Consider the following 15,370-nt stretch of genomic DNA (forward strand, 5'->3'; position numbering starts at 1 on the left):
ATATATACAATGGAATATTATACTCAGCCTTTAAAAGAAGGAAATCCTGTCATTTGTAACAATGTGTGTGAAACTTGAGGGCATTGTGCTAAATGAAATAAGCCAGGTAGAGAAAGACAAATACTGCACAGTATCACTTATATATGAAATCTAAAAAAAAAAAGAAAAAGTCAAACTCATAGAGAGTAGAATGGTGGTTGCCAGGGGCTGGGGTGGGGGAAACAGGAAGAGACTGGTAAAAGGGAACAAACTTTTAGTTCTAAGATGAATAAGTTCTGAAGACCTAATGTATAACTGGTTGACTATAGTAGATAACACTGAACTGTATAACTCAAATTTGCTAAAAGAGCAGAACTTAAGTGTTCTCACCACAAAAAAAAAAAAAAATAAGAGAGAGAGAGAGATAACTATATGAGTTGATGGACATGTTATTTAATTTGCTGGTGGGAATCCTTTCACAATGAATACATATATTAAATCATCACATTGTACACTTTGGATACATTACAATTTCATTTGGCTATTATGCCTCAAGCTGAAAAAAAGGAAAGATGTGAAATTGAATACTAAACTTATTTTTATGGATTTAGGGAGAGAGAATTGTTTGGAAGCAGTGACAAGGAAGGAAGTCCAAGTGGTTCAAGAAAGAGGAAAGAAATAAATTATCTATTTTTAAATAGTTGCATGAAGAGGTGAGTAATTAATTATAAAAATATATTATATATATTGGGCAGCATTGAAGGTACACTTGAGGTCATAAATTTGAAGAGAAAACAGTAGCATGAGTGAATAAGTTTTCTTCAGCCACATTCTGCTGCATGGATGTAGGCTCTGCATAGATGGATAGTCGAATTTTACCAGAGACAGAGAAAAGTTGGAGGATCAATGGATTGATTGTCCTAATCAGATAATTGGTTTGTTGAAATCAGACTATTAGAGGGAATAGGCTAAAGTGATAGGAGGTAGTGGTGAGAAAATGAACTACTTGAATTGAGATGATGGAGGCGTTCAATTAAAGTCAACAACAAGCTCCATGATAAATGAGCAAGTGACTGATAGAGGGTGGAGAGTTAAGATTCTTGCAGGAGAGGAATACAAGGAACTGAGAGTCTAGATTGTTACAAGGATCCCCTTCATGGACAGTGAAATCACCAAGATTTTTAAGATAGTTGTATTGCAGAGAACAACAGTAAAGAAGGAGCTAAAATCAGTAGATGCTTGCAGATAGGAGAGGTAGTGAGTAACACAGTCTGATGTGAAATTGAACCCTAAACTTATTTTTATGGATTTAGGGAGAGAGAATTGTTTAGAAGCAGAGACAAGGAAGGAAGTCCAAGTGGTTCAAGATTTACATGGTACTGGAAGCTTTATAGTAAAAAGACTCCTTTCACCTAAGCCTTTCAGGTCCCTGCCCCCAGGTAAAAAATATGCCAGTGTTTTTTATATCATTTTCAGAAATGATATACCGTTTAAAACCCTTATACTTTATCTGCATTATCAGTTTGTATAATCAATTATGTATCATTTAATACATCACACAGCATCATAATTTTTATATAGCAGTCCTTTTATTAATTGTTTTCACACCTTATGCATTTTTACTGCAGCACTAAATTATAAAGGAAAAAACATCACCGTCAAAGATTCACTATTGTTTTGGGGTAATTTTGTCTGACATAATTTTGGAATTATGACAGATATCATTTAAAGCAATTAAAGGTCAAAATAATTCCAGGAAGATTGTATAGATGCTTTCTTTCTCTTTCATCATTCTTTCTTCTTTTTTACTTAAAACATTTAAAAATTTGAGATATACTTCATATTACATAAAATTTAATATTTTAAAGTGTACAATTCATTGAGTTTCTGTGTATTCACTAAGTTGTGCAACAACCATTACTATCTAATTTCAGAATATTTTCATCACCCAAAAAAGAAGTCCAGTACCCATTAGCAGTTAGTCCCAATCCCCCTCTTTTCATTCCTGGCAATCATTAATCTACTTTCTATCTCCATGGATTTACCTAAACCTAACATTTCATATAAATAGAATCATACAGTACATAGCGTTTTGTGTCTGGCTTCTTTCACTTAAGGTAATGTTTTCAAGGTTCATCTGCACTGTAACATGTAACAGTACTTCATTTTTTATAATATTCTACTGTAGGGATATACGACCTTTTGTTTATCCTTTCATTAGCTGATGGACATTTGGGTTATTTCCACCTTTTGGCTATCATGAACAATGCTGCTATAAATGTTCATGTACAAGTTTTTGTGTGAACATGTTTTCAGTTTTCTTGGATATATATGTAGGAATGGAATTGCTGAATTATATAGTAATTCTCTGTTTAACTATTTGAAGAATAGCCGAACTCTTTTCCACATCAGGGGCACCATATTACATTCCCACTAGCAATGGATGAAACTTCTAATGTCTAATTTATCAGCATCCTTGCCAACACTTCTTATTGTCTGTTTTTAAAAAATTATTATTATAGCCATCCCAGTAAGTGTGAAGTGATATCTTATAAATCGAGAATGACTCATTATTTTGAGCATTTTTTCTTGTGCTTATTGGCCATTTGTACATTTTCCTTGGAAAAATGTCTATTCAAATCCTCTGCCCATTTTTAAATTGAGTTTTTCAGAAGTTTTGTTGTTGAGTTGTAAGAGTTACTTATATGTTCTAGGTAATAGACTCTTACCAGATATATTGCCACAAATATTTTATCAAATTCTGTGGTTTGTTTTTCCACGGTTGATTGTGTACTCTGATGCACAAGACTTTTAAATTTTGATGAAGTCTAATTTATTTACTTTTTCTTTCTTGAAAAATAATGTATCTTTCTTTTACTTGTCAATGTCAAGATCAAGCTCAGAATTGGCTACCTATTGTTGGTTAGTCTGGCAGTGACCTGCTATGAGTGTTCTATATGAGAAAATATATCTTAGTGGAAAAGCACTCTAAGTGGGAATCCCTTTCAGTTCTACCAATGAAAACTTTCATATGCTACCTTTGAAGGTGACTATAACACCAATACCTTACTTTGAAATGGACAATTAAAGGGAAATAATTAAGCATTTATCCTTTCTAGTGGGAACTATATTTCAGAGTAGTACACCTCTAGTTGATTAAGAAAGAGCTTTCAAAAATCTATTAATTTAACTGAAGAGTGCCATGATTCTGTAACATCTTCCTATGTTGATAGATAGTAACTGCACTAGTTGGGGTGAGAATTTAATAATATGGGCAACTGTTGAACTACTGTGTTGTATACTTGAAACCTTTATAAGACTGTATATCAATACTTCAATTTTAAAAAAAGAAGAGTGCCAGCTGGTAAATACAGATAATACAGAATTGGAAAGTCATCATTTTGAATAGAATAGTTAATTTAGGAAAGGATTTTCAGTGGATACTGAACCCACTGAATGAAGGATTGATGGAAAATTGCATATGCAGATGGTGTGGAGGTAACAACCCCTGACTGCTTGCTAGTCAAAAGGGTGAATGTGGCTTTACAGGCAAGAGATCTGTATATCATAACCCAGTGATTTATCATGACATCACTGCGGGTGGGATGACCTAACACCATAGGGGCACAGAATAGACTATGACATATTCTTTTTTTAAATTTTGGTATCTTTAATATACAATTACATGAGCAACACTATGGTTATTAGACTCCCCCCATTATCAAGTCCCCACTACATACCCCATTACAGTCACTGTCCATCAGCTTAGTAAGATGCTATAGAATCACTACTTGTCTTCTCTGTGTTGTACAGCCTTCCCTGTGCCCCCACACACATTATGTATGCTAATCGTAATGCCTCTTTTTCCCCTTTATCCCTCCCTTCCCACCCATCCTCCCCAGTACCTTTCCCTTCAGTAATTGTTAGTCCATTCTTGGGTTCTGTGAGTCTGCTGCTGCTTTGTTCCTTCAGTTTTTTCTTTGTTCTTATACTCCACAGATGAGTGAAATCAGTTGATACTTGTCTTTCTCTGCCTGGCTTATTTCACCGAGCAAAATATCCTCTAACTCCATCCATGTTGTTGCAAATGGTAGGATTTGTTTTCTTCTTATGGCTGAATAATATTCCACTGGGTATATGTACCACCTCTTCTTTTTCCATTCACCTACTGATGAACACTTAGGTTGCTTCCATTTCTTGGCTATTGTGAATAGTGCTGTGATAAACATAAGGGTTCATATGTCTTTTTCAAACTGGGCTGCTGCATTCTTAGGGTAAATTCCTAGGAGTGGAATTCCTGGGTCAAATGGTACTTCTATTTTGAGTTTCTTGAGGAACCTCCACACTGCTATCCACAATGGTTGAACTAATTTACATTCCCATCAACAGTGTAGGAGGGTTCCCCTTTCTCCTCATCCTCACCAACATTTGTTGTTTGTCTTTTGGATGTTGGCCATCCTAACTGGTGTGAGGTGATATCTCATTGTGGTTTTAATTTGCATTTCTCTGATGATTAGCAATGTGGAGCATCTTTTCATGTGTCTGTTGGCCATCTGAATTTCTTCTTTGGAGACTGTCTGTTCAGATCTTCTGACCATTTTTTAATTGGGTTATTTGCTTTTTGTTTGTTGAGGTGCATGAGCTCTTTATATTCTTTGGATGTCAACCCTTTATTGGATCTGTTATTTATGAATATATTCTCCCATACTGTAGGATGCCTTTTTTTTCTGTTGGTGGTGTCCTTTGCTGTAGAGAAGCTTTTCAGCTTGATATAGTCCCACTTGTTCATTTTTGCTTTTGTTTCCCTTGCCCGGGGATATATGTTCATGAAGAAGTTGCTCATGTTTATGTTCAAGAGATTTTTGTCTATGTTTTTTTCTAATAGTTTTATGGTTTCATGACTTACCTTCAGGTCTTTGATCCATTTCAAATTTACTTTTGTGTATGGGGTTAGACAATGATCCAGTTTCATTGTCTTGCTTGTAGTTCTGCAGTTTTGCCAACACCAGCTGTTGAAGGGGCTGTCATTTCCCCATTGTATGTCCATGGCTCCTTTATCATATATTAATTGACCATATATGTTTGGGTTAAAATCTGGGCTCTCTATTCTGTTCCACTTGTCTGTGGGTCTGTTCTTGTGCCAGTACCAAATTGTCTTAATTACTGTGGCTTTCTAGTAGAGCTTGAAGTTGGGAAGCAAGATCCCCCCTGCTTTATTCTTCCTTCTCAGGATTGCTTTGGCTATTCGGGGTCTTTTGTGGTTCCATATCAATTTTAAAACTATTTGCTCCACTTAGTTGAATAATGCTGTTGGTATTTTGATAGGAATTGCATTGAATCTGTAGATTGCTTTAGGCAGAATGGCCATTTTGACAATATTAATTCTTCCTAGCCAAGAGCATGAGATGAGTTTCCATTTGTTATTGTTCTCTTTAATTGCTCTTGAGTATCTTGTAGTTTTCAGGGTAGGTCTTTCACTTCCTTGGTTAGGTTTATTCCTAGGTATTTTATTCTTTTTGATGCAATTGTGAATGGAATTGTTTTTCTGATTTCTCTTTCTGCTAGTTCATCATTAGTGTATAGGAAAGCAACAGATTTCTGTGTATTAATTTTGTATCCTGCAACTTTGCTGAATTCAGATTTTAGTTCTAATAGTTCTGGAGTGGAGTCTTTATGGATTTTTATGAACAATATAATGTCATCTGCAAATAGTGATAGTTTTAATTCTTTATGAATTTGGATGCCTTGTACTTCCTTGTTTTGTCTCACTATCGTGGCTAGGATGTCCAGTACTATGTTGAATAAAAGTGAGGAGAGTGGGCATCCTTGTCTTGTTCCCAATCTTTAAGGAAAAGCTTTCATCTTCTTCTGTTAAGTATGATGTTGGCTGTGAGTTTGTCCTATACAGCCTTAATTATGTTGATGTACTTGCCCTTTATACCCATTTTGTTGAGAGTTCTTATCATGAATGGATGCTGAATTTTGTCGAATGCTTTTTCAGCATCTATGGAGATGATCATGTGGTTTTTGTCCTTCTTTTTGTTGATATGTTGGCTGATGTTGATGGATTTTCAAATGTTGTACCATCCTTGCATCCCTGAGATGAATCCCACTTGATCCTCGTGTATGATCCTCTTGATGTATTTTTGAATTCGGTTTGCTAATATTTTGTTGAGTATTTTTGCATCTATGTTCATCAGGGATATTGGTCTGGGATATTTTCTTTTTTTGTGGGCTCTTTGCCTGATTTTGGTATTAGAGTGATGCTGGCCTCATAGAATGAGTTTGGAAGTATTCCTTCCTCTTCTATTTTTTGGAAAACTTTAAGGAGAATGGGTATGATGTCTTCTCTAAATATCTGATGAAATTCAGGAGTGAATCCATCTGGCCCAGGGGTTTCGTTCTTTGGTAATTTTTTGATTACTGATTCAATTTCATTGCTGGTAGTTGGTCTGTTTAGATTTTCTGTTTCTTGCTTGGTCAGTCTTGGAAGCTTGTATTTTTCTTAAAAGTTGTCCATTTCTTCTAGGTTATCCAGCTGGTTAGCATATAGATTTTCATAGTATTCTCTAATAATTCTTTGTATTTCTGTGGTATCCATAGTGATTTTTCCTTTATCATTTCTGATTCTGTTTCTGTGTGTAGATTCTCTTTTTCTCTTAATTAGTCTGGCTAGGGGTTTATCTATTTTTTTATTTTCTCAAAGAACTGGCTCTTGGTTTCATTGATTTTTTCTATTGTTTTATTCTTCTCAATTTTATTTATTTCTTCTCTGATCTTTATTGTGTCCCTCCTTCTGCTGACTTTGGGCCTCATTTGGTCTTCTTTTTCCAGTTTCACTAATTATGACTTTAGACTATTAATTTGTGATTGTTCTTCCTTCTTTAAATAGTCCTGGATTGCTATATACTTTCCTCTTAGAACTGCCTTTACTGCATTCCACAGAAATTGGGACATTGTGTGGTTGTTGTCTTCTGTTTCCATATATTGCTTTATCTCTGTTTTAATTTGGTCACTGATCTATTGATTATTTAGGAGCATGTTGTTAAGCCTCCATGTGTTTGTGAGCCTTTTTGTTTCCTTTGTACAATTTATTTCTAGTTTTATACCTTTGTGATCTGAGAAGTTGGTTGGTACAATTTCAATGTTTTTTAATTTACTGAGGTTCTTTTTGTGGCCTAGTATGTGGTCTATTCTGGAAAATGTTCTATATGCACTTGAGAAGAGTGTGTATCCTGGTGCTTTTGGGTGTAGAGTTCTATAGATGTCGGTTAGGTCCACCTGTTCTAGTGTGTTGTTCAGTGCCTCTGTGTCCTAACTTATTTTCTGTCTCATTGATCTGTCCTTTGGAGTGAGTGGTATGTTGAAGTCTCCTAAAATGAATGCATTGCATTGTGTTCCTCCTTTAATTCTGTTAGTATTTATTTCACATATGTAGATGCTCCTGTGTTGGGTGCATAGATATTTTAAATGGTTATATCCTCTTGTTGGGCTGAGCCCTTTATCATTAGGTAATGTCCTTCTTTATCTCTTGTTACTTTCTTTTTTTTAAAGTCTATTTTCTCTGATACAAGTACTGTAACACCTGCTTTTTTCTCCCTATTGTTTGCATGAAATATCTTTTTCCATCCCTTCACTTTTAGTCTGTGTATGTCTTTGGGTTTGAGGTGAGTCTCTTGTAGGCAGCATATAGATGGGTCTTGCTTTTTTGTCCATTCTATTACTCTGTGTCTTTTGTTTTTTGATCAGTGCATTCAGTCCATTTACATTTAGGGTGATTATCAGTAAATATATATTTATTGCCATTGCAGACTTTGGATTTGTGGTTACCAAAGGTTCAAGGGTAGCTTCTTTACTACCTAACTGTCTAATTTAACTAATTTATTATGCTATTGTAAACACAGTCTGATGATTCTTTCTCTCCCTTCTTCTTCTTCCTCCTCCACTCTTTATATGTTAGATGTTTTATTCTGTACTCTTTTGTGTTTCCTTTGACTGCTTCTGTGGATAGTTGATTTTATTTTCTGCCTTTAGTTAGTATTTGGTTGGTCTGCTTTCTTTGCTGTGATTTTATTTTCTCTGGTGATGTCTATTTAGCCTTAGGAGCAGTCCATTTAAAATACTCTGTAGAGGTGGTTTGTGGGAGGCAAATTCCCTTCACTTTTGCTTATCTGGAAATTATTTAATCCCTACCAAATTTAAATGCTAATATTGCTGGATATAGTATTCTTGGCTTGAGGCCCTTCTGTTTCATTGCATTAAATATATCATGCCATTCTCTTCTGGCCTGTAGGGTTTCTGTTGGGAAATCTGGTGATAGTCTGATGGGTTTCCTTTGTAGGTGATCTTTTTCTCTCTCTGGCTGCCTTGAATACCCTGTCCTTGTCTTTGATCTTTGCCATCTTAATTATTATATGTCTTGGTGTTGTCCTCCTTGGGTCCCTTGTATTGGGAGACCTGTAGACTTTCATGGTCTGAAAGACTATTTCCAACTGCAGCTTGGGGAATTTTTCAGCAGTTACTTCTTCAAAGACACTGTCTATCCCTTTTTCTCTCTCTTCTTCTTTTGGCGCCCTTATAATGCAAATATTGTTCCATTTGGATTGGTCACACAATTCTCTTAATATTCTTTCATTCCTGGAGATCCTTTTATCTCTCTCTGCCTCAGCTTCTCTGGATTCCTGTTCTCTGATTTCTATTCCATTAACAGTCTCTTGCACCTCATCCAGTCTGCTCTTAAGTCCTTCTATTATTTCATTTCTGTTATCTACCTCCAGACTTCATCCCTTAGCTCTTGCATATTACTCTGCAGTTCCATCAGCATGGTTATGACTTTCATTTTGAATTATTTTTCAGTAAGATTGGTTATATCTACCTCACCAGGCAATCTCTCTGGGGTTATTTGAGTGATTTTTGACTGGACCAGGTTCTTCTGCCTTTTCATGGTGATAGAAGTGACCGCTAGGAGGTGGCACATGTGTCCCCTGGGAGAACAAAGTCCCTTCCTGCTTGCTGGTTGCCTTGCCCTTCTCCACTGCCTGTGCCAGTTACCCCCACACTGGGACAACTCTCTAGGTTAATCCCCTGAGCTGCTGTGGGCTGGGCAGCCCTCGGGATAGCCTAGGACACTGCAGGGGGTTGCAGACATGCTGGGTGTGTTCTCCTGCAAGAACGGTGCCCCTTTGTGTCTTCCGGTCCTTGCACTGGCTTCCTCTGCCTGTGACTGGCAGCTGCATGCTGGCAGCAGCCTCTGGGTCTGTCCTGGTTAGCTGTGCACTGGAAGAAGACTCTGTGTGGTTGCTAAGGGTGGGGCTTCTCCCTGGCTGGTGTGCAGCAGTGGCAGGTCAGCCAGTTTGCTTGCAGCTCTGGCAGGGGGTAATGAATGGCAGGCTGCTCATCACCATGAGGGGCTTTGGAGCTGCATTGCCACCCAGGTGGTTAGGGTGCCTCAAGTTCCTTAAGATTCCCAGCCTGCTGGGCTGAGTGTGCTGGGACGATTTTGTCCACCTGTTAAACCCTTGTCCCTTTAAGACTTTTAAAGCGCTGGCTTTTCTTTTGTCCCAGGGGATCTGGCTGTGGGGACCAGCTCACAGTCTCCATTTCGGATTTTACTTTTCCAGTTCTCTAATATCCAGTATACCATGCAATGTGTGTCTGTGCTCCTGGTGCAGATTACTAGGGCTGGTTATTTAGCAGTCCTGTGCTTCCACTCCCTCCCCACTCTGATTCTTTTCCTCCCACCGGTGAGCTGGGGTAGGGGGAGTGCTCAGGTCCCACCGGGTTGTGGCTCTGTATCTTACCCTTTTCATGAGATGCTGAGTTCTTTCACATGTAGATGTAGCCTGGCTGTTGTACTGTATCTTCTGGTGTCTCTTTTATGAATACTTGTATTTGCTGTATTTTCAAAAATATATATGGTTTTGGGAGGAGATTTCTGCTGCCCTACTCATGCCACCATCTTGAGCACCTCTCCTCGCATTAAGTATTCTTGTCAAAAATGTTTAACCTGAATCTAATCAAGCCTTTAAAATACAGGAAATATAGAGAATAAAGGAGCAAGTGAAATGACATTATGAGGAAATAATCAGATCAGTCAAGAAAGAGAGACATACTACATACAGGTCTGCTGATCAGGCCTCTTTAACAAGTGAATGTCAGTTAAAAATGAAGAAAGAAAAAAAGGAAAGAGAGAAAGAGTTAGAGAGAGAAAGAAATGGAGGGAGGAAGCAAAGAAAGCAAGGAAAGGAGAAGAAAGGTAGAAAGAGGGGAGGTGAGAGGATGGGAAGGAAAGAGAAAACTGGGAGCATTCTAGATTAAAAGAGATTTAAGAGACAAAATAAGCAAAAGCAATCATAAGTGCTTGATTAGATTCAGATTTCAACAAAAAATTTTGAAGACAGTTTTGAGACAATAGTGAAATTTGAATATGAACTGAGTATCAGTAACAGGGAGTTACTGTTTAAGTTTAGGTGTCATAATGGTATTATAGGAAATATTATTGTTATGTAAGAAAGTCATTTTTTAAGAGATACATGTTGAAATATTCATGCAATATCAGGATATTTCAATCTATTTAAAATATTTCCTCATTATAGTTGTCTCTCTTTTTTGTGTGCATGTTTAAAGCAAATACTCAAACTTCGTGTGTTTAATGTAAAACTATCACTGTAAGATAACCTTTTTGGACACTCGTGCTACACTGTCAAGTATTAATATATAAACTATTCTGTGCTTTGCTTTTACTTTGCTTTATTAAAGAGTTTGTACAGTCTTAACACTTCAGGTCTTAGTTAAAACAAACAAGTTTTGAGTGATTGGACATTATTCTGGGGTCTGCTCACTTGAGCTCTGTATGTATTTGCAATGCCAGAGGCTTGCTGGAGGCACTAGAGCCTACTGGTTACAAGAGTTAATCTGCCCAAGTTTAAATTCCAACTCTGCCTTCTACCAACTGACTCACTTTGGACAAGTTACCAGTTTCAGCCTCAGTTTTCTTATCTATAAAAACTGAGGCAATAAGATTAGTAATTCTTTAGGTTTTTATGAGTAATAAGTGAGATAAAATACATGGAATACTTAGCACAGTGTCTGACATATCATAAGGACCCAAAGGTATTATTATTGCTGCATGACCTTGGTTGTGTCACTCAACTTCTGCCTCTGTGAAACCACGAATATAGATTAGCGTATTTATAAATTTGCTTGCATCTCTCTTTCTATTGGTATGAGTGACTTCTGCTCCCTCAGCCTCCATTTCTGCATTTAAAATGAGGAGTCTGGGGGCTGGTAAGATTCCTCAAGGGAGGAACAACCTAAGACAGGCACAGTCGCAGGGGGGCCATCAGGTGAGAAATTAGGGATCAACAGGGGTGAGGCTTAGAACCTCACCCCCCTGTTTTGAGAGAAATCTTCTGCATCCGTGGATGTTGCCCTTGTCTAGCTTGGATTAATACTTAGTTTATAGGCACAGACCTGATCATCTACATTTGCCCTCTTACAGCACTAAATTATGTTTTCTACCTTTATCTTGCATCTACTTACCACTTCAGCATTTTATTAAAAATAATAATAATAATAATAATAAGGGAGAAATGCGGGATTCACATATAAATCAAGTATAAAAATCAAACAAATAATCATACCTGACTTGATTGTTTATAGTTCATGATGCGTGATCAAAACCGAAAGTTTCTGTGATATGACTGCCCTTGCACTGTTCACCATGTAAGAACTTATTCATTATGTAAGAACTTGTTCGTTATGCTTCAGAAGATTGGAGACTGTTGAGAATTAGGCTTGGGGTTGATTAATGATTGTGCATTGAGTCCCCTATACAGAATTTTATTGTTGTTAACAACCATTTGATCAATAAATATGAGAGGCCCTCTCAAAAAAAAAATGAGGAGTCTGGGGATACCATCTGCTTCTAATACCTCTGATCATGAAGGATCCTCTTCTAAACTCCTGCTAACACAGGTCTGCACAGGGGAGTTAGCCTTGAATAACCAAAACCTCCTCATGTGCCAAGAATGAAAAGTTGAGCTTGAGGAAAGGAAAGATTATTTACTTATTCATATTTTTAACTTCTCCCAAGACCTACCTACCTACTGATGCTTTATTAAATGAGAAAATGCACATAAAATGGTTAGTACATAGATGGTATATGTGGTACAAATGACATCATGATGATAGTAGAGATATTACCATTACGATAAAGAGGTGAGGAGGGTTGCCCTTTTCCTTTGTCAGGACGTTCAAAATAAAAAGTATTATTTCTTCCATAAAATGGATTGTGGCTATTAAGTAATGAGGCTCACTTAAAAATATATTAAAATATATAGGAAGAGGACTGCCCTATCAGACAATAAACTTAAAAGACTTACAATTAAAACAGTGTGGGTAAAGAGCACAATAATTTGCAATCACAATATAAGTTCCCACGTGGTAACTAGTACAGCATGGAGAACATCAGTGATTCTTTAACATCTTACTGCGTTAATCAATAGTGACCTCACTAGAGGGGGTGAAGATCTAATAATATGGGTAACTGTTGAACCACTGTGTTGTATATTTGAAACCAACATAAGATTGTATATCAATGATACTTTAATTAAAAAAAAGAAAACAGTGTGGGACTGGTGCATGAATAGAGAAAGAGACCAGGGGAGCAGAACAGACAACCCATAAATAGATTCAACAGCATAAGAAAATTTAGTATATAATAAAGGGGACATCTTTTGTCATTGGGGCAAGGATGGGATTTTTTAAAAAACTGTTCTGGACCAACTAGGTAGCCATTTAGAAAAAGGTAAAATTAGATCTATACTTCACATTATACATAAGTAGAAACTCTAAATGGATCAAGAATCTAAATGTATAATATGAAACTATACAGCTATTGGAAGAAAACATGAGTGAACTCTTTAAACCTCAGTGTAGGGAAAGGTTTTCTAACTATGACTCGAAATCTAAGGTCAGTAAGAGAATAAATTTGATTACATAAGAAAACCGTATGCAAAAATACCATAAACAAAATCAAACGACAATTGACAAACTAGGAGAAAATATTTGCAATATACATCACAGATAAAAGCCTAATATTCCTAATACATAAAGAACTCTTAAAAATTGAGGGACAATTCATTTGTGGAGTATAACAATGAAGCAAAACTGAAGGAACAAAATAGCAGCAGACTCAGACTCCAAGAAGGGACTAGGGGTTACCAAAGGGAAGGTGTTGGGGAGGGAGGGTGGGGAGGGAGTGAGAAGGAAATTGAGGGGTATTATGATTAGTTCACATGGTGTGGGTGGGTGGTCATGGAGAAGACAGTATAGCACAGAGAAGACAAGTAGTGACTCTGTGGCATCTTACTACACTGATGGACAGTGACTGCAATGGAGCATGGGGTGGGGGGACTCGATAATTATGGGGGAATGTAGCAACCACCTTGTTTTCCTTGTGTAACCTTCATAAGAGTGTATATCAATGATACCTTAATAAAAAAAATTGAGGGACAAACTCAACTGAAAAATGGAAAGAATACAAGAAAGACAAAAATATCTGTTTAAAATTCAAACTAACTCATAAATAGAAAGATCACTTAAAGAAACTCTTTACAGCCAAATCTAGAACAATTGAGTAATAAAATAATGATAGGAATGGATTATAACCCATAGAATAAAACAAGCATCCATGAGCCCATACTGATAAAATAAATAAATTGAATGAATGAATAATGGGAGAAGAGGCAAAGCTTTTCCTTAGAGTAGAATTCCAATTAATAAATGTAGAAGGAATGATGGAAATAGAAAACCACTATGTGGCAAATACTTGGTAATAACTGTTACAGGCAAAAGTATTTTGAGAAGCAGCATATTTAGGTAGTCTCAGAGAATCTCCCCCACAAGATACTTTTTTCATTACAAAGAGAAAGTAATTTTACAGTTGAACAATCTAGCAAATACCACTTTATAAACAGTGATTGAGGTTAATATTGAGAGTAATGAGACATATTGACATCATGTACCTTTGTATACGATAAATTGAGAAGAATACATCACTTCTATGATGTTCTCGCCCAAATACATAACCTGATTTTAATCAGTAGAAATATCAGACAAACCCAAATTGAGGTATATCTACAAAACAGTGGCCAGTACTATTCAAAAGTTTCAAGGTCATAAAAGACAAAGATTGAAGAAGAAAGACAGTCTGAGGAACTATCCAGATTAAAGGGAGACAATTAAATGCAATGGATTGGATCCTAGCCCAGAGAAGGGATATTAGTGGGACAATTGATGAAATCTGAACAAAGTCTGCAGAGTTAACAGTGTGTCAATTTCCTGATTTTGATGATTATACTGTAATTATATAAGACCTTAACACTTGGAGAAACTGGGTAAAGAGAATTAATTCTTTGTACTATTTTTACAACATTTTTAAAATAAGCCCTAAATGATTTCAAAATGAAGAGAAAAAATAGAACTTGTGCATTCAAATAATTACTGTCTTTCAAAGTACTGTCCTTGAAATGGTATTTATTGTAAAGTTGTGACAGTTTCTGATATTTTATTTTGAAAATGTTTTCAATATTAGCAAGAAAAAGAATTTCTTGCAATATTTTTAAAAATTAATTTATGGGAAATTTCAAACACACAAAATTAAAATAACCCTTATGTTCTCATTTGTACCCATTACCCAATTTTAACAATCAGTATTCTCCCCACGTTTCCATCTATTTATTTAGGGTTTTTTTTTTCTGAAATAATTGAAAGCAAATCCCAGAATGCCATTTCATTTTTTTCTTGAAACATATCCACCACATCATTATCACACCTAATAAAATTAATTCTTAAATTTTGTCAAATTCCAAGTCCTTATTTAAATTTTGCTGTCTCAAAACGGTTATTTGAAATCAAGATTATGAGGTATATACTTATGCTTTTTAAAACTTTTTTAGTCAGTAATAGTCCACCCTCCCTACCCCTGTTTTTAAATTTACATAATCTGTTGGGATAATTGGGTTCTTTGTCCTATGGAAGCTGATTACCTCCTCTTTGAGGTTTAAAAACATTTTTAAGCATGTTTTTCTATTCCCTGTATTTCCTGTAACCATTGGTTACATCTAAGGCTTAATTAGATTTGAGTTGAATTTGGGGTGATCACCAATACATCATATAAGGCACTGTGTAGTTAGTATTGCATCACCATCACATCTAGAGATATATAATGTCTATCTCACTTTTAAATGGTGCTGAGATTGACTGGGAGGTTCAAATAGTATCAACCTAAATCCCTCATTATAAAGTTCTACATCTTCTTTCAAAGGTAGATACTATATAGGTTTACCTCTGTCAATAGAAGTCACAGTCAAATCTTGAAATCTTGCCC

This window comes from Manis javanica, chromosome 6 (assembly GCF_040802235.1).
Source record: "Manis javanica isolate MJ-LG chromosome 6, MJ_LKY, whole genome shotgun sequence".
Lineage (NCBI taxonomy): Eukaryota > Metazoa > Chordata > Mammalia > Pholidota > Manidae > Manis > Manis javanica.